Raw genomic sequence first — 20,572 nt, 5'->3', positions numbered from 1 at the left:
GGGGGGGGGGGGCTGGGGGGGGGGGCGGGGGCGGGGCTGGGGGTGTGGGACGGGGGGCAGGGGCTGGGCCGGGGGCCGGCACTGCTGGGCCGGGGGCCGGGGCCGGGCTGGCGGTGCGGGGCTGGGGGCCGGGGCTGGGGGCTGGCGGTGCTGGGCCCGGCCGGCGGTGCTAGGCCGGGGGCCAGCGGTGCCGGGCCGGCGGTGCCGGGCCAGGGTCGGGCCGGTGGTGCTGGGCCAGGCCGGGGGTGCTCGGCCGGGGGCTGACCCGGGGCCGGAGACGCCGGGGCCGGGGCCGGAGGTGCCTCCCCCTACCCCCCAGCTTACCTGCTGCCTGCTTCAGGCTTCCCGCGAATCAAATGTTCTCGGGAAGCAGGGGAGGGGGCGGAGTTGGGGTGGGGACTTTGGGGAAGGGGCGGAGTTGGGGCGGGGGTGGGGGGCGGGGACGGGGCCCCGTGGAGTGTCCTCTTTTTGGACACTCAAAATATGGTAACCCTAAAAACCTTGGCTTTGGGAAAGATGATGATGAATAGATGTGAAAATCATTCAAAAATTTCTAATTTTAATCTCTTAAAGTTATATTTTATGGGAGAAATACTTTGTCAACTAACATAAATCACAACTAAAATGTAATTACGCATGTATTTTGTAACATTCGTTTTTCCCTCCTCAGAATGTTCATTCCTTGTTTATTTATGAAATAGTGCTTTATTATTTTTGTTTTCATTAGTATTTGTACAGTTTTTTTAAAATATTCACCTCTGGTGAAATCTTTTGTCTAGCCCTGATAGATGAACTCTGATAGCTTCACTTTTGCAGTATTTCTACTTGCCTCATCCAGAATAAAAGACAGACAACTTTGTGGGAAAGAAAGGTAAAATAAACTTGACTAGTCTAGCAAGTAAGGGTATGGCAAGGTACTGGTAAAAGAAGGAAATTATTATGTAGTGTAATCACCCATAGGACTAGAACCTCGGACAATGGGGTTGTGTGATGCTGACAGTTCCATATTGCCATTAGAAACTTAGGCTGGGAGTCTGCTGGAGGACCCTGTGAAGCTAAGCACTGCAAAAGTACAGCAGCCTCCCACCCAGCTCATGCTGGTATGTAAACCAGGAAGCCATCATGAGGAGCTGTTTGAGAATGATGCAGACCACCTGCTTGCTTCTGCTCCAGACCTTGCTTGCTGTGGGCCCTAGACTCCAGCTTCTGACCCTGGTTTATCCCAGACTCTGTTTGCCTGCTGTCTGTAAACTGGTGACTGATCCTGACTCCGTGGTATCCTGACCCAGCTTGAAACCACCCCTCTGCTTGATTCCTTACTAGAACTTGGTTACTCACCGGTGCAGACTGTTTGCCTACGGCCCAGCCTTGACAGGTTGATGCACTCAACAGAAGTGGTCATCATGCTGTGATCCAAGAGAATAGTTGTCTGTCTAATATATTTATCTAGAAAGGCCCTAATTCAGCAAAATATTTAAACATATGCCTAACTTAAAGAATTTGAAAAATCCAATAGAAACATTAGCGTGTAAGATCCTCAGGCAGAAAACTTTCTTTCTGCAGCCCCCTTGTACTAGGCATGGTACAAACATATAACAAAGAAATAGTCCCTGTCCCTAAGAGTTTACAGTCTAAAGTAGTAGGGTTGCCAACTTTCTAACTGAACAAAACCGAACATCCTAGCCACACCCCCTTCCATGAGGCCACGCCCCAGCCCTGCCCCTTCCCCGAGGCTCCGCCTCCCCTCACTGCATTCCCCCTCCCTCCGTGGTGGCTCGCTCTCCCCCACCCTCACTCACTTTCACTGAGCTGGGGCAGGGGGTTGGGGTGCGGGAGGGGGTGAGGGCTGTAACTGGGGGTGCGGGCTCCGGGGTGGGGCTGGGGATGAGTGGTTTGGAGTGCAGGAGGGGGCTCAAGGCTTTGGGGTGGGCCAAGGGATTCAGAATGTGGGAGGGGGTTGCGGGTTGAGGCAGGGGGTTGGGGTGTGGGAGGGGATGAGGACTCTGGGCTGGGGGTGCGGGCTCTGGGGTGGGACTGGGGATGAGGGGTTTGGGGTGCAGGAGGGGGCTCTGGGTTTGGGGGGGGCTCAGGGCTGGGGGTTGAGATGCGGGGGGGGGGTGTATGAGGGCTCCGGCTGGGAGTGTAGGCTCTGGGGTGGGGCTGGGGAAGAAGGGTTTGGGATGCAGGAGTGGGCTTTGGGTTTTTAGGGGGGTGAGGGGTTGGGGTGAGGGGGTGGGGCACGAGCTTACCTTGGGCAGCTCCTGGTCAGTGGTGCAGCGGAGCTCAGGCAGGCTCCCTGCCTGTCCTTGTACCTCACTGCGCTCCAGAAGTGGGCAGCAGATCCGGCTCCTAGGTAGGGGGGCCAGGAGGCTCCGCATGCTGCTCTAGCCCGCAGGCACCGCCCCCCAGCTCCCATTGGCAACGGGAACAGTTCCCGGCCAATGGGAGTGCGGAGCTGGCACTTGGGTTGGGGCAGGGCCGGCGCTTCCACTAGGCGACCCTAGGCAGTCGCCTAGGGCGGCAGGATTTGGGGGGCGGCATTTTGCCACCCTCGGCAGAAATTCGGTGGCGGGGGGTCCTTCTGCTCCAGTCTTCGATGAAAATTCGGCGGCGGGTCCTTCACTCGCTCCGGGACCCGCCGCCGAAGTGCCCTGAAGACACGGAGCAGAAGGACCCCCGCTGCCGAAGACCTCAGGCCCCCTGAATGCTCAGAGGAGGAGCGCTGCCGTCTAGGGCAGCAAAAACCCTGACACCGCTCCTGCGTTGGGGGCAGCGTGTAGAGCCCCGTGGCCCCCCATCTAGGAGCCAGACCTGCTGGCTGCTTCCAGGGAGCAGCGTGGTGCCAGGACAGGTAGGGACTAGCTTGCCTTAGTCCCACAGCACCACCAACCAGACTTTTAATGGCCTGGTCGACGATGCTGACTGGAGCCACCACGGTCTGTTTTCAGCTGGGTTTTCTGGGCAAAAACTGGACACCTGGTAACCTTATACAGTTGGATACACATTTTTCTGTAGGTTATTTTTTTTTTGTGGCCCCAAACTCAAAGCTGGACAAATGGAACCTACATTTTGATAGTAACTCCCCAAATCCAAATAGTCAGAGGGGTTGTGCAGCTTGTTGCCTTGGCTGGACTGATGCACAGACCGGACAGAGTGCTGTCTCCATCTGCAGATCTTCAAGTGCGCCCACGCAAGCAAGTGTCTAGGACTCTGAAATCCAGAGATGTGGACACTCCGGGGTAGGGTAAATGGTGGCAATCTAAATGCCAGTTACATAAGATTGATTTATTACTGTATAAGACTTTTAAATAAATCTTAAATTGATTACTATAGTCTATGTGTCTACATTATAACAAGTATCCTGTGAAGTAAAAGGTTGCACGCTTTCTGGGGAGACACCACAAGTTAATAGGTTAAGAGTTTAAGGCCAGAAAGGACCATTAGATCATCTAATACGACGTTCTGTTCATCACAGACATTTCTCCCAGATACCACTGTATTGAGCCCAATTATGTGTGGATGGCTAAAGGATATCTTCTGGAAAGGCATCCAGTCTTGATTTGAAGACATCAAGATATGAAGAATCCACTATTTCCTTTGGTAGTTCATTCCAATGTTTAATCACCATCACTGTTTAAAAAAAGAAGGGTGATGTTTTTCCAATTTGAATTTGTCTGGCTTCAGCTTTTAGCTATTGGTTCTTGTTTTGCTTTTCGCTGCTAGATTAAAGAGTCCTTTGGTACCCAGTATTTTCTCCCTGTGGAGGTACTTATAACTGAAATCAAGTCACCTTTCAGTCTTCTTTTTGATAAGCCAAACAGATTTTAAAGTCTCTCACTGAAAGGCATTTTCTTTAGTCCTCGAATCATTTTCTGTGGCTTTTCAATTTTTCAACTTCCTTTTTAAAATGTGAACATTAGAAATGTATGAAGTATTCCAGTATTGGGCTTACCAATGCCATATGCAGAGGTAAAATCACCTCTCTACTTCTATTTGCATCCAAGGATCTCATTAACCCTTTTTCCCACAGCATCATGCTGGGAACTCATGCTGAGTTGCTTGTTCACAGTGACTTCTAGTTCCTTATCAGGGTCACTGCTTTCCAGGATAGTCTCCCATTCTGTAGGTATGGCCTGCATTCCTTGTTCCTTGATGTATAACTTTGCATTTGGCTGTATTAAAACTCAGTTTGTTTGAAAGGGCCCAGTTGACCAAGTGACCCAGATTCCTTTGTATGATTGCCTTGTCCTCACCTTTGTTACCACTCTACCAATATTGAGAACACAATAAATGTTCTAGGCTTGGGTTATCAGCTGTGCCAGAACACTGCTGTAAGACACCTTTGCATTCTTCTTTTCCCTGTGGCTGCCAGGGAGTGATGTAGCCCTGATCTAAGTTAAAGCAGGCTCTGGTCTGCTCCAACCTATGTCAGCTTCTAATAGCTCCCTAAAAAAAAAAAAAAAAAAGAGTATAAAAGGTTCTGCTGAAGAATGACTCAGGAACAGAAGGTTTTGCAGATCAGTATTTCAATACAGTACATGGGCAGAACTATATGGAGAAATTTCATCTTGAACAGTACTTGTCTGAACTGTTTATGTCTCAAGCCACTTCTGGTAGCTCCATAGTTTCCTAAGCAGTAAATGCACTAACATAGTTTTCAAAACTTATCAGCTGTCTGTAGATTGCTTCACGAGGCATTTTTCCTTGAAGACCTAGAAAGATCCAAGTTTGGCGGAAGTCAGAAGTGAAAGGAGTTTGCCACAAATATTAGATGCCACTTATGAGGGATGTGAAGGCAACATTCTTCAGGTTAGATTTAACATGAGGGGAACCTTCCTCTTGCATGTCCAGAATAATTATTTCTTGATATATGAGCTTTGGCTGTCATGTGTGCTACAGTCACTGGTTTGTTTTTAATACCAAATGAAATAAATAATACTTCACATTCCTAAGCAAGTTATTTTTTACAGAGGTGTTTCTGCCCTGGGAATATAAACACAGTTTGATTACACAATGAAGGCCTTGCCAACTCCAGTGTATTTCTTGGCACCAAAGCATTGGCACCAACCAAAAGTGTAAAGTGATTGAAGTACATTTCAGTGGTACTTGGAATAATTAGTGTACATAAATAAGCGTTATTATATTTGCATCTTATTGCTTCCATAAATCCTTAGTCTGTGGTAACCCTCCACCTTGAGCTAACAGTTACCAGCACCTCTATTAATAGAATTATAGCTAGTAGAGATGGATTAGTCACTATTCGTCATTCTCTAGTACTGTGTCTAGCCTAATTTAAATATTCTTAGAAATGGGGTTCCCATTACTCTCATGGGAGAGTATTCCACATTTTCTGGAATCGATCTCACTGTCAAGAAGCTTGTTCAGATACTCAATTTTTTCATTTTTGTAAGAGCACCCCATTTCTCCTAGTAATATCATAAATAATTCATGTCCCACTTTTGTGTTTACACCCTTCAAATATTTGTAAACTGTATCATGCCCCTCCTTATTTTAAATCAAGTTAGTGTTAGCCAAGTTATACATATTTATCTCTTTTGACCTTTTCTCATGTCAGTCCATCCAGCCCCCTAAACTTCTTTCTTTCTTTCTTTCTTTCTTTCTTTCTTTCTTTCTTTCTTTCTTTCTTTCTTTCTTTCTTTCTTTCTTTCTTTCTTTCTTTCTTTTTCTTCTCCGAACTCCCTCCAGTTTGTCTGTATCTTTCTGGTAATGAGATGCCCATAATTTAGCTCAATATACTCTTTCTCCCAGAAATAACTACTCATAGACTCATAGACTTTAAGGTCAGAAGGGACCATTATGATCATCTGGTCTGACCCCCTGCATGCTGCAGGCCATAAAACCGTCCCTACCCCTTCCCTGGACTCTGCTGTTGAAGTCCCCAATCCTGTTTTAGGTGACTTCAATCGGCAGAAACCCTCCTGCTAGAGATCCCTGCCCTATGCTGCGGAGGAAGGCGAAAAACCTCCAGAGGCTCAGCCAATCTGCCCTGGAGGAAAATTCCTTCCCGACCCCAAATATGGCGATCAGTAAGACCCCGAGCATATAGGCAAGAGTCTCCAGCCTGACCCCTGTCAGCCATTATACAATTTACCTACCATTTCTTGGTTTTCCTTGACTACTATGTTTTACCATTAAACCATTCCCTCCATAAATTTATCTAACTTAATCTTAAAACCAGACAGGTCCGTCGCCCCCACCGTTTCCCTCGGAAGGCCGTTCCAATATTTCACCCCTCTGACGGTCAGAAACCTTCGTCTAATTTCAAGCCTGAACCTCCCCACGGCCAGTTTATATCCATTCGTTCTCGTATCCACATTAGTACTAAGCTGGAATAATTCTTCTCCCTCCCTCGTATTAATCCCTCTAATATATTTAAAGATAGCAATCATATCCCCCCTCAGCCTTCGCTTTGTCAGACTAAACAACCCAAGCTCCTCTAGTCTCTTTTCATACGACAGGTTTTCCATTCCTCTGATCATCCTAGTGGCCCTTCTCTGCACCCGTTCCAGTTTGAGTTCATCTTTTTTAAACATGGGAGACCAGAACTGCACACACTACTCCAAATAAGGTCTCACCAGCGCCTTGTACAACGGAAGCAGGACCTCCTTATCCCTACTAGATATACCTCGCCTAATGCATCCCAAGACAGCATTGGCTTTTTTCACCGCCACGTCGCATTGTCGACTCATAGTCATCCTGCGGTCTACCAGGACCCCTAGGTCCTTCTCCTCTTCCGTTACTTCTAACCAATGCGTCCCCATCTTGTAACTAAAATTTTTATTAGTCATCCCCAAATGCATCACCTTACACTTTTTACTATTAAATTTCATCCTATTCCTGATACTCCAATTCACAAGCTCGTTCAAGTCTCCCTGCAGGATATCCCTATCCTCCTCCGAATTTACAACGCCTCCCACCTTCGTATCATCCGCAAACTTTATCAGCCCACTCCTGCAATCGTTTCCGAGGTCATTTATAAATAGATTAAATAAAATGGGTCCCAAAACCGAACCTTGAGGCACTCCACTAGTAACCTCCCTCCAACCTGACAGTTCACCCTTTAATACGACCCGCTGCATTCTCCCCATTAACCAATTCCTTATCCACCTCTGGATTTTCATATCGATCCCCATGTTTTTCAGTTTAACCAATAATTCCTCATGGGGTACAGTATCAAACGCTTTACTGAAATCCAGGTATATTAGGTCCACCGCATTTCCCTTATCTAATAAATCCGTTACTTTCTCAAAGAAGGAGATCAGATTCGTTTGGCACGATCTGCCCTTCGTAAAACCATGTTGTAATTTATCGCAATTGCCACTAACCTCCAGGTCCTCAACTAGTTTCTCTTTCAGAATTTTCTCTAATACCTTATAATAACTAGTATCTTCCACATCTCATTCTCATTTGTTTTTGCCAGCTGGTTACAGGTGCCTCAAACTTATGTCCATCTAGTATTGATCTATCCTGAAACTGTAACTAGAAAAGGAAACATGCCCTTTAGTCTTAGTCTTGCACTACCTATACTAAATGTGCTATTACTGAAGACAGGCATAAGCCAGTTTCACTGTAAAGTAGCAATAAATCTCATATCTGAGTTTATAATATCTTTCCTGTAGTGGTTTGGATAAGTTGGAGTCATTTTTTCCCATTTTGCTCTTATCCCTCACACAGTCCTGAAATTTGGGAGCAGTTGTCCAGGTAAGTCCAAGTGTAAACCAACATAGTTTACTGTGAACAAATGGTTTTGTTTGGAGAGTCGTTCAGTGAAAAAGACAGTAGCCCTAAAATCTAGTCACCATCGTGTGTGTTGTGTCTGGTCAGCCTACTCCTCTCTCATCTATTTTTTAAACTGCTGCTGTTTCTGATAAAGAAAATCTTTCTCACACAGAGATTTATGTTCCTTCTCTCCCTCTGTTGCCCTGATTGAGAGATCCCAGCTTTTTACAATTGGTATTTGTCATTCCAGCTTTTTACAGTTGATATTTGCCATGTACATAGTTCTTTAATCCCTTAAAAATCTCTCTTCAGTTAATTGAAGTTCTGTTTATATAGTGTTATGGGACCTTGCAAACTGCTTATTAGCAGATTAGCGCAAACAGCACAGTCCCCAGAATGTCTGTCCTCCTGCTGCTGTTGCAGCTAAAATCAGTTCTTCTTTTAGAGGCAGGAAGAACATGCATGCATGATCTTCCTCAGGAGTTACTTCCTGAGGCAAGGATCCTTTGCATCTCAGCGGAGCCACACATTTTAGTGACTATCTTTGGCCAACACTCAGCACTACAATAGTGTTTATGTAATTGATAAATTGTATCATTCTCATGCCAGCATTCAGCTTTGAACGTCAGCATGGCTTACCAGTGTTGGGGATCTGGCATTCAGTAGCACTTTAAATACTACTTTTGCCTCAGTCAGCAGTAACTAGCTTATCAGAGAGAACACGTACTTGCTGATATTCTGGTTTCATTGCTGATCCTAGCTAATAGGTGGGTCAGCTGGGTATTTTTCATCATCTGGACTATTACTGGTGTGCTTGGATGCCATGAAGAAATAGAGAAGGATAATTATATTAAGAACAAAAATCTTTTGAATCAGGAGATGTCAGTCTTAGATATACATGTCTTAAAGACAGATCTGTCTATTTTTCACTCTACACAGTGTTATTAATACATTTGTAGCTTTTGGACATGACTATTGCCTTGACAAAGTCTGTTTCCTAATACTGTTTTTATGGATAATGGTGCCATGCTGTCATATTAATCAGACATGTGGCTGTTTATCATACTTCCTTATATACAAATTATTTGATTAATAAAGCACCTCAGTTCCTCAGTTTGTCCATGTGTTGCTTACAGGTGAGCCTGAAATGGTTCATAGAAGTCCAGGGAGCTCTAAAGATACTGGATACCTACTTATCTATCAATGCGTTTTGTACTTCACTATCCTTATAGTACCAGGAATACTGACCTCTCAGGAACTGGACACTTTTAAACTCTTGTGTAAAGTCACCGTAGAGAGCTGTTGATTAATAGTATAGCCAAATGATTGACTACACTTGTGGTTTGTTATGAAAAATGTTCAAGACCAAATAACCAAACATAGCCAATTTTATTGCTAAAAATCAATAACAGTACAGTACAAGAAAGAAGAAGTTACTTCCATCTGAGAAGCTGTTCACACAGTCAGTTCACCTTAAAAGAAGATGTGCTTCCCAAAATATGCATTCAAACTTAGCTATATTTATATATTACTCAAGTCTAAAATCCATCAATCAGCTTTTTACCTTGTTTTTGTGGTTCCAATGTATATCCCTTATTTCTTGTTTTTGAACATAGCATGCCAAACCAGCTGGGCCACGAAGACTCTTCCTATCTTGTACTTATGTGTCTTGATTTTTAGAAGGTTTATATTTTCTACTGCCAAATGTTATGTTTAGTTTTGCAAGGTATTGTGCGATATAAATGTCCTGACATAAGTGGGCAAGAATGAACCTAATACAACTTAGCATAACTTTGTGCTGACATTGATATATACAGTAAGATAATATATATAATATTAATGTGACGTAATACACATTAATGTGGTGTGCAATATGTATAACATATATGCTGGCTAACAGAAGTTTTAGCTCTTTACCCCCAAAGCCATTCCTTTGCCATGTAATCTTTATGACTCTGAATTTGTGACATTTCCAGCAGCAATTTCAATGTGAATAGGAGCTGAACTAAGCCACTTGTGATGTTGGAAAGGAGAAAACAAATAAAATACCATTCAAAGTATAGACCAACCCCCCTCCCCCCAAAAAAGTTCTGGTTTGGAATATACTGGAGGGGTGGACATTTGTGGTATTTGAGGAATATGGCTTTTTCTCAGAGATTTAGGATTCTTTTTATGGTAGCATTATTTGCCTCAGCGATTCCTCTAAATCCATATATGTTTTTAACACAGAAAAAATATTTTTGGCTGTTATTGACCTGTTATTGACTGTTTCTAAGGTGGGTGATTTTACTTTTATTGCAATACATTATGCCATTGATAGCAAAGTCAGATCCCTGTTAAATACTGTTTTAACAAACAAACAAAGCAATTAGCAATGTATACAACTTGTAGGAAGTCTTAGAAAAGCAGTCAGTGGGTGAATGGGCCACAGTTTTCTTCATACCATCCTCCTTTTTTCGATCAACCAACGTTGTCTCTTTCAACAAATATGAAGTTATCAGCAATATTGCACGTAGTTTTTTAATTTTAATTTTTTGGAAAATCACATAGCTACATTAAACACTGTTTCACAAGTCTGTCTACCATACCCATTAGTGAAGGTTTGGATCTGAGTAAATGGATACCAATAGATGTCAGATAAAATGCCACATGTATCTCAAGTAGCTTAGTATACCAGCTATTCTGCAATATTCACCTACAAGCCTGACATCAGAATTGAGCCCTGGGGGTGAAGCTGTCCACTAGGTGCCACTCTTGCTGTTCAGAAATAGAAGTAAAACAGGACTATTGAGGCTGCACGAGGCTGAGCCTAGAAAAAGCAGAGTAAAATGATAAACCAGTTTTAAAAGTTGAACATGGAAAGGTGCTCGTAGGAAGTCAGCATTCTCTGGAGAGCACTGTTTGTTAAAATTCTGCAGGTACGGCAGGCAGCTTTGGAGAGTGTAATCACGAGTTATTCTGAAGAAGTATTGGTATGAGACTTTTAAGCATTTTCTTTTTCAAATCATGGTTTAAATTTTCAAAACATTGCATGGGGGATACCAATGTAGAACCTATTATTGTTTAATCGGTGTTAGATGCACCTCTCTTGCGAAGTGTACTTAAAAATGGATGTACAAAATATGTTTTGTTCTCTATAGAACAAAATGTTTTTAATAAATGGAACATTATAAGAATGTTGTTTACTGTGTACCATGCTTGTAAATCTTAAATATGGACTGTCTTCTGAAATAAAAAGAAGGTTAATGTGCTGTTCTAGAAATCATAATTGAGTCCTTTTTAAAACAGCTTTGAAAACATGCACATTACTGTACAGAACTCAAAAGGGAGAGAAAAATAATATATATGTTAATAATGTCAATAAGTTTCCTATAATAGCTGTTCTCTGCATAGAAAATTCATGACCTTAAAGTCCAATATCTTGAGACTTCCATGTCTAGAAGCAGGTACTGTGTGTTCCAGTGGAAGTCTAATGATCTCCCCTTTCCAGTTGTATAAAAGTTCTGTTTCTAACCATGTAGGGTCATGTGATATCAGGCCTTTGGTTTGTCTTTAGTCCAGGATTGAACATTAATGTCCCTGCAACAATATCCAGTAAATTTTGGGGGAAATTCCACATTTAGGGGGAAAAAAACAAAAACAAATTACTAAAAAATGGCAGCTGTTTGAAACTGCTTGAAGGTTTGTAGTGGTAGAATAAGTCCTTCGATTAATGGACAGAGTGCAGGTGAGATAATTAAGTTGATAAATACTTCTTGTCACATGCATAACATCACTGTATATAGTTTTGTGTATTTAGGTGTATCTACTGTAAATAATACACAGGTACAAACTTCAGTTTTACACATATTGTAACTTTATCACATCAGATAATTATAGTAAGGAAGGTATGGGCCTTGGTCCACTTATACATTCTAACTGCATTAACCACTCTATCTGGAAGGCCTTCTAATTGCCTGACCACTACAGGCATAACAGCTGAAGGAATTGCTTCATGTGTACAATGAAGTGCCTGATTTTAGGGCTTGCAAAATTCACTTACTTGTCAGTACGATATGGGTATTGCCTTGCTGGCCATGGAGACCTAAGTAATCAATTACTGAGGAATGTAAGCTTTTCAGTCAAATGAAGGCATAAGGATAGGGCCTTACCAAATTCATGGCCACGAAATACGCGTCACGGACCGTGAAATCTGGTCTCCCCCCACCTATGAAATCTGGTCTTTTTTGTGCTTTTACATATACTATAAAGATTTCATGAGGGAGAACAGCATTTCTCAAATTGGGGGTCTTGGCCCAAAAGGAAGTTGCAGGGGGGTCCGAAGGTTATTTTAAGGGGGTTGTGTTATTGCCACCCTCATTTCTGTGTTGCCTTCAGAGCTGGGTGGCCAGGGAGCTGGCTAGGCACCCAGCTCTGAAGGCAATGCCCCCCAGCAGCAGTGCAGAAGTAAGGGTGGCACAACCATACCAGGCCATCCTTACCTTTGTGTTGTTCCTGGTGGTGGCTCTGCCTTCAGAGCTAAGCTCCTGGCCAGCAGCCGCTGCTCTCCAGCTGCCCACCCCTGAAGGCAGCGCCAGCAGCAGCACAGAAGTAAAGGTACCAGTTCCACAAACCCCCCTACAATAACCTTGCAGTCCCCACACAACTCCTTTTTCGGTGAGGACACCTACAATTACAACACTGACATTTCAGATTTAAATAGCTGAAATCATGAAATTTATGATTTTTAAAATCCTATGACGATGAAATTGACCAAAATGGACGTGGAATTTTGTAGGGCCATACATAAGGGATAGACACAGACTGACAACTCCAGGGCCTCTGCTCATGCCCATAGCTTTGCTCAGCAGCAGTGAAGCGGATGTAACAATACTTTGGTCAGTTTTACTGGTGCTATACAGAATCCTGTGTGCAAAAACCTGTCATAATTGCTTTACTACATCTATTTATGAATTCTCATCATCTTAAGAGACTCCGTGTTTGATTTAACTAATTACAATATTTAGATGTCTAGCCGTTAGTAAGTGAAGAGTGATTTCAGGATGGCTTCTTGGGATGTATTTCTGTACCCAAGGATAGTCAAAGAAGGAACCTGATTAGTCCATCTCTTGTGTTTTTGAGTATGTTTTAGATGGTTTGAACAGTTTTTTCTGATAGCTCATTTTACCTTGGTTACTTTAGGCTCAGTGTAACAAGCTCAGAACTCGAATGCTCTACAAAAGCTTTGAACTTCACATGGGTATATAGCGGATAATCATCTAAAAACACTTAATCAAGAATTGCTTACATTTTGTGAAGAAAAAATTCACATGGTGAATCATTATTTCACTCAGGGTATATTTTAGGACACTTTGCTTAAAATAAACTGAATGAGTCAGCTGCCACTAAATAGATTTGCCTTCAAGGGGAAAAAGGTCACTCAGTAGATTTTGCCAAAAGCTTTTTTTGGTACCTGGTGAGACTGTGATGATGATTGTTTAGCTTATTGTGATTGAAACATTTTAACACAAGTAACATTACAAAACCATATCACAAGTTCTTATTTTTCTGGCCCTTTCACATAATTCAGTACCCAGATATCTCTCATGAATGCAACGTAGCATTTCTTTCCTCAGTGGTGAATGGAACCTCCATTTTTCTGTAAGAATTGCATCACCAGTGTACACTAATTCATCATAAACAGACCAGTAATAATGAGCTAGGGATGAGATTTCTCCCTTTGCCTCCTGCCTTTCCTCAAGAGTCATCACTCCAGAACTTGTAGTTTGTCATGATCACAATTTCGTGTGCCACCTTCTGTATTTTATCAAGAGAGGATGGTAGGTGTCGGTAAGCATATGTACTGTGTTTCTATATTATATTACATGCTCCGAAAAAATGTGCCCTAGATAGCGCATCTACCATAACAAAGATCTTATCTGGAACATGACTTAGGTTAATTTGGTACTTTAGTAATCTCTGCAGCAGTCTTTATATTCTAAGAGTTGTTCTAGACCATGGCTTTTAAACAATGGCTTTTACGAGTCTATGTTCAGTTCCTAGGGAAATCTTTCACAACTAAATACAATAGAAAGCATCTCTCCATCTATTTGGATGGAATCCTTCCTCTGGAAGTAGAAGTCACCTAAAAATCAACATGTGTCTTGCATTTAACACAGATATTCCTGATATAAGTATAGGGGGAAATTACAATTATAAATACCATGGGGTAGCCGTATTAGTCTGTATCCACAAAAACAACAAGGAGTCCGGTGGCACCTTAAAGACTAACAGATTTATTTGGGCAAATACATCTGTTAGTCTTTAAGGTGCCACCGGATTCCTCATTGTTTTTACGATGATAAAGGGATACTACTAGTAGCAATGCTTGACAAATTATAGTATTTAAATGATAACCATATGTTTATATTGATCTGTTGTCTCAATGTTTCCTCATTCTGGCATGTGTGTGGAGTGGATGTCTTTCCTGAATTGCGTTATTTCTTGGGTACAATTTTTTAGCAAAATTTTGTATAAACACATTGGTGTTATAAGCCTACAGTATTTTTCCTTTAACTCTGTATTTATTAAATCACAATTCATGCTTTGAACTTTATCCATCAGACATAAAAAAAATTCCTTAAAATTTAACTCTGAAGGTCTTTCCCATTTTGTTTGCATTTAATCACAACTTCAAGTTGTTTCCCATTGTTGTTACAATTTAGCATTTATTACACAAGTGTAGTAACTTTGCCACTCTAGAGGGAGCTCTTATACTAACACAATAGAATAACTTATGACAACATCTGGAAGTAGATAGGTACAATTGACCTGGAAAGGTGCTTACAGACCAATGTAACAGGCAGTAGCAGGTAAAGATCATAATGACACAAAAATGTGTGTGCCATGCTTCAGAGGGAGCCTTTTTAGAGATGCCATTTACCAGCTATAGTTAGTAGCATGTCATTCTCTTCCCACCTCTCTTCTACTATTGTAATTAATGGAAGTTCTGGTTCCAGTGGCACCGAGTAGTACCCCTTTAATTCGTGTATGTCAGCATTTCAAGTGTAAGGACCAAATAATTAGCTGATTCAGATATCTTGCCTATGCTGTTCCTATAACTTCATTTAGGTTCTTGGTGCATAACTCAGATCAGACTTTGGACCTAATCCTTAATTTTCGAGTTTGACTATTTTCATTGTTTCCAGTGGCATCAAGCTGAAGCCTTTGCATGAAAGTTGCCAGCCCAAATGCAAGTTTAGAAAGAGATAAGTGTATCAAGTAAACTTTTAAATTCTAGAACTTGCAGAAGAAATAGCTTTTCAGACAACGACTCTTAAAATAGTATGTAAAAATGGTGTAATTGGAATTAAATACGAAGTATGTTCTAGATTCTAGACTCAGGTTAAAAAATTTTTATTCAGCTGAATTTAAACTAACATAGAATAAAATACTCCCAATATCTTAATTGTTTGAATTATTTAGTGTGGGTTTCTTAATTCTAAACCATTGAGATTTGTAGCCTATTTATTTGTAACCACTTGAGGTTTTATGCCTCAACTCAGCAAGGTATTTAAGCACATGCTAACCTTTACCATGTGAATAATCCTGTTGACTTCGATGAGACTATCCATGTTCTTGAATATAGGCACATGCTTAAGCTCCTTGATGAATCAAAGCCTTATTTGATCATAATGTATTTGCTATAAATCGATAATTCTTGATTTTATTGGGAGATTCGATCATTAGAAATGTAGATAGCTGGGTTTGTGATGACCAGGAGAACCGTATGGTGACTTGTCTGCCTGGTGCGAAGGTTGCGGATCTCTCGAGGCATCTAGACAGACTTATGTGTAGTGCTGGGGAGGAGCCGGTGGTCGTGGTACATGTAGGTACCAATGACATAGGGAAGGGTAGCAGAGATGTCCTGGAGGCCAAATTTAGGCTGCTAGGGAAGAGACTGAAATCCAGGACCTCTATGGTGGAATTCTCAGAAATGCTCCCAGTTCTACGCGCAGGGCCAGGTAGGCAGGCAGAGCTTCAGAGTCTCAATGCGTGGATGAGACGATGGTGTAGAGAGGAGGGGTTTACATTCATTAGGAACTGGGGAAACTTCTGGAATGGGGGGAGCCTATACAGGAAGGATGGGCTCCACCTAAACCAAAGTGGAACCAGACTGCTGGCACTAAACATTAAAAAGGTTGTAGAGCAGTTTTTAAACTAGGAGATGGGGGAAAGCCGACTGCTGCAGAGGAGCATGTGGGTCGGACAGAGACTTCTCTTAGGGGAGAGTCTAATGATAGAGAATCTCCAGGTTATAGTCAGGAGCAGAGGATGGAAGAGGATAAGGTAGGGGCCAGATCAGTTGATAAACATTCACATAAAAAAGAATTTGACACATCAGAAAAGGGCAGACAAATAAACAGTGACAAGTTTTTAAAGTGCTTGTTCACAAATGCTAGAAGTCTAAATAATAAGATGGGTGAACTAGAGTGCCTTGAGATAAAGGAGGATATTGATATAATAGGCATCACAGAAACCTGGTGGACTGAGAGCAATCAATGGGACACAATCATTCCGGGTACAAAATATATCGGAAGGACAGAACAGGTCGTGTGGGGGCGGGGAGGAGGGGAGTGGCACTATATGTGAAAGAAAATATAGAATAAAATGAAGTAAAAATCTTAAGCAAATCCGCATGTTCCATAGAATCTCTATGGATAGAAATTTCATGCTCTAATAAGAATATAACATTAGGGATCTATTATTGACCACCTGACCAGGACGGTGATAGTGATGATGAAATGCTAAGGGAAATTAGAGAGGCTATCAAAATTAAGAACTCAATAATAGTGGGGGATTTCAATTATCCCCATATTGACTGGGAACATTTCACTTCAGGACGAAATGCAGAGATAAAATTTCTCGATACTTTAAATGACTGCTTCATGGAGCAGCTGGTACGGGAACCCACAAGGGGAGAGGCAACTCTAGATTTAGTCCTGAGTGGAGCGCAGGAGCTGGTCCAAGAGGTAACTATAGCAGGACCGCTTGGAAATAGTGACCATAATACAATAGCATTCAACATCCCTGTGGTGGGAAGAACATCTCAACAGCCCAACACTGTGGCATTTAATTTCAAAAGGGGGAACTATGCAAAAATGAGGGGGTTAGTTAAACAGAAGTTAAAAAGTACAGTGACTAAAGTGAAATCCCTGCAAGCTGCGTGGGCGCTTTTTTAAAGACACCATAATAGAGGCCCAACTTCAATGTATACCCCAAATTAAGAAACACAGTATAAGAACTAAAAAAGAGCCACAGTGGCTTAACAACCATGTAAAAGAAGCAGTGAGAGATAAAAAGACTTCCTTTAGAAAGTGGAAGTCAAATCCTAGTGAGGCAAATAGAAAGGAGCTTAAACGCTGCCAAATTAAGTGCAAGAATGTAATAAGAAAAGCCAAAGAGGAGTTTGAAGAACGGCTAGCCAAAAACTCCAAAGGTAATAACAAAATGTTTTTTAAGTACATCAGAAGCAGGAAGCCTGCTAAACAACCAGTGGGGCCCCTTGATGATCGAGATACAAAAGGAGCGCTTACAGACGATAAAGTCATTGCGGAGAAACTAAATGGATTCTTTGCTTCAGTCTTCATGGCTGAGGATGTTAGGGAGATTCCCAAACCTGAGCTGGCTTTTGTAGGTGACAAATCTGAGGAACTGTCATGAATTGAAGTGTCACGAGAGGAGGTTTTGGAATTAATTGATAAACTTAACATTAACAAGTCGCCAGGACCAGATGGCATTCACCCAAGAGTTCTGAAAGAACTCAAATGTGAAGTTGCGGAACTGTCAACTAAGGTTTGTAATCTGTCCTTTAAATCAGCTTCTGTACCCAATGACTGGAAGTTAGCTAATGTAACGCCAATATTTAAAAAGGGCTCTAGAGGTGATCCCGGCAGTTACAGACTGGTAAGTCTAACGTCTGTACCAGGCAAATTAGTTGAAACAATAGTTAAGAATAAAATTGTCCGACACATAGAAAAACATAAACTGTTGAGCAATAGTCAACTTGGTTTCTGTAAAAGGAAATCATGTCTTACTAATCTATTAGAATTCTTTGAAGGGGTCAACAAACATGTGGACAAGGGGGATCCAGTGGACATAGTGTACTTAGATTTCCAGAAAGCCTTTGACAAGGTCCCTCACCAAAGGCTCTTATGTAAATTAAGCATGGGATAAAAGGGAAGGTCCTTTCATGGATTGAGAACTGGTTAAAAGACAGGGAACAAAGGGTAGGAATGAATGGTAAATTCTCAGAATGGAGAGGGGTAACTAGTGGTGTTCCCCAAGGTCAGTCCTCGGACCGATCCGATTCAACTTATTCATAAATGATCTGGAGAAAGGGGTAAATAGTGAGGTGGCAAAGTTTGCAGATGATACTAAACTGCTCAAGATAGTTAAGACCAAAGCAGACTGTGAAGAACTTCAAAAAGATCTCACAAAACTAAGTGATTGGGCAACAAAATGGCAAATGAAATTTAATGTGGATAAATGTAAAGTAATGCACATTGGAAAAAATAACGCCAACTATACATACAATATGATGGGGGCTAATTTAGCTACAACAAGTCAGGAAAAAGATCTTGGAGTCATTGTGGATAGTTCTCTGAAAATGTCCACGCAGTGTGCAGAGGCGGTCAAAAAAGCAAACAGGATGTTAGGAATCATTAAAAAGGGGATAGAGAATAAGACTGAGAATATATTATTGCCCTTATATAAATCGATGGTACGCCCTCATCTCGAATACTGCATACAGATGTGGTCTTCTCCATCTCAAAAAAGATATACTGGCACTAGAAAAGATTCAGAAAAGGGCAACTAAAATGATTAAGGGTTTGGAACGGGTCCCATATGAGGAGAGATTAAAGAGGCTAGGACTCTTCAGCTTGGAAAAGACTAAGGGGGGGATATGATAGAGGTATATAAAATCATGAGTGATGTGGAGAAAGTGGATAAGGAAAAGTTATTTACTTATTCCCATAATACAAGAACTAGGGGTCATCAAATGAAATTAATAGGCAGCAGGTTTAAAACAAATAAAAGGAAATTCTTCTTCATGCAGCAGTCAACTTGTGGAACTCCTTACCTGAGGAGGTTGTGAAGACTAGGACTATAACAGAGTTTAAAAGAGAACTGGATAAATTCATGGTGGTTAAGTCCATAAATGGCTATTAGCCAGGACGGGTAAGGAATGGTGTCCCTAGCCTCTGTCTGTCACAGCGTGGAGATGGATGACAGGAGAGAGATTACTTGATCATTGCCTGTTAGGTTCACTCCCTCTGGGGCACCTGGCATGGGCCACTGTCTGTAGACAGGATACTGGGCTAGATGGACCTTTGATCTGACCCGGTACGGCCTTTCTTATGTTTTTATGTTTTTAAAGAAGTTTGATACTGTGACTATTTCAAACTGCATCAGGATTTCAAAATCCAGAGATCCAGACATCATACCTGTTTATGTGCCTTCCTGTTGAAATTTGAGTTTAAAAACTATTTTTCAGAAATAAACATTGAACAAGAAGGTGAATTTTTAATGTGGATTAATCCTATTTGGCATTTTTGGGTTAGGGAGGGTTGAAAAGGATACTGGAAAATAAATTTCAGTTAATTTCAATTAGTTATTTACATGGAATAATGAAGGTAATACTACATTATTTCTTCTATGCCACATACTTTCATATAAGCATTATTCATCTTTTGAGAGCAACTGGGCCAGTTGCTTCTCTCTCTGTTCTTTTGATTCTGCAAAGTTCCATAGAAGTGAATGGATGCTTGCAAATTAATACCTGATATTGTTTTTTGCTAATCAGATGAAGCTGTTCTTTTGCAACACAAATGTGATATCAGACGTGCAGTAATTACTGAGTTAAAACCAGCACTATGCAGAATATTTTTCTAATTAAATGTGTTGTATCTGAATGGCTTCCTCTGGATCACTCTGTAAAGCAAAACTGTACTGAACAATAAATGAAACCACTTTTTTTCTCTGAAACCTAAAACTGCAGATGGTCAGAGTGTATGTGAAGCACCAACACTCTGAATTAGTCTTTTATATGAACGAGAGAAAGGTAATTTGAAGGTTTGAACTCCCCCCTTCCTCCCACGCATACACAGGAAGCTCGTCTCAAAATGAACAATTCTCTAAATAAAGACTAATTAGGACCTAAATTAATTAGAAGGTGTGATTTGAAAAGACATTGATGAGAAGAGTCTTGTCATTTTAGACAAATAGAATGGAGCTAAATAAATTAGGCTCCATTAATATATCATTGTTCTGTGAGCAGTTGTCTTTTATTGCATTCATTAGAGGGTACTACTTGAAATGAGCCTTTGCTGGGCATTACGGATTCAGCATACATTTACCAATGCCTAGCGCACAGTTCCTACATTAAAAATATTTCAACAAATCCTCATAATTCCTGAAAATTAATATTTATATTTTCTGTGTGCTTTGCTTTTCATCTGGAAAGTTTGAGACGCTGAACATTAATTTCCCCACACATACACAGTTGTCAGAAAAGAAGCCTTACATCAAAAGATTTGGAAGCCAGAAGTCTGAAATTACTTTTTTTTTTAAAGGGTAGTCTTATAACTTTATAATATACAATAGATCCTCCCTCCCGCCTCTACCAGGATAATTTTCTTCCAGTATTATTTATTCTGATAGAAAACGCACTGCTTCATGACTACTTCAAAATTCCAGTAATCCTTTGATGACTTTTTAAAACTGTGTTCTAAAGAGTTCCTGCAGTATATAATTAGGGACATATTGCAAGTGCACATCTCATCAAGTGTTT

At 41.4% G+C, this 20,572-nt stretch overlaps 1 protein-coding gene across 1 annotated transcript in view; it reads left to right on the top strand.

Annotated features, from left to right (window-relative positions):
* Positions 1-20,572, top strand: part of PTPRN2 (protein tyrosine phosphatase receptor type N2) — a 960,120-nt gene that overhangs the window by 245,612 nt on the left and 693,936 nt on the right. The gene's annotated exons all lie outside the window — the stretch shown is intronic.

The sequence above is a fragment of the Trachemys scripta genome, chromosome 2, assembly GCF_013100865.1.
Source record: "Trachemys scripta elegans isolate TJP31775 chromosome 2, CAS_Tse_1.0, whole genome shotgun sequence".
In the NCBI taxonomy this organism is placed as follows: domain Eukaryota; kingdom Metazoa; phylum Chordata; order Testudines; family Emydidae; genus Trachemys; species Trachemys scripta.
Note: the sequence above shows the minus strand (reverse complement) of the source record. Positions and strands in the feature narration are given on the sequence as shown.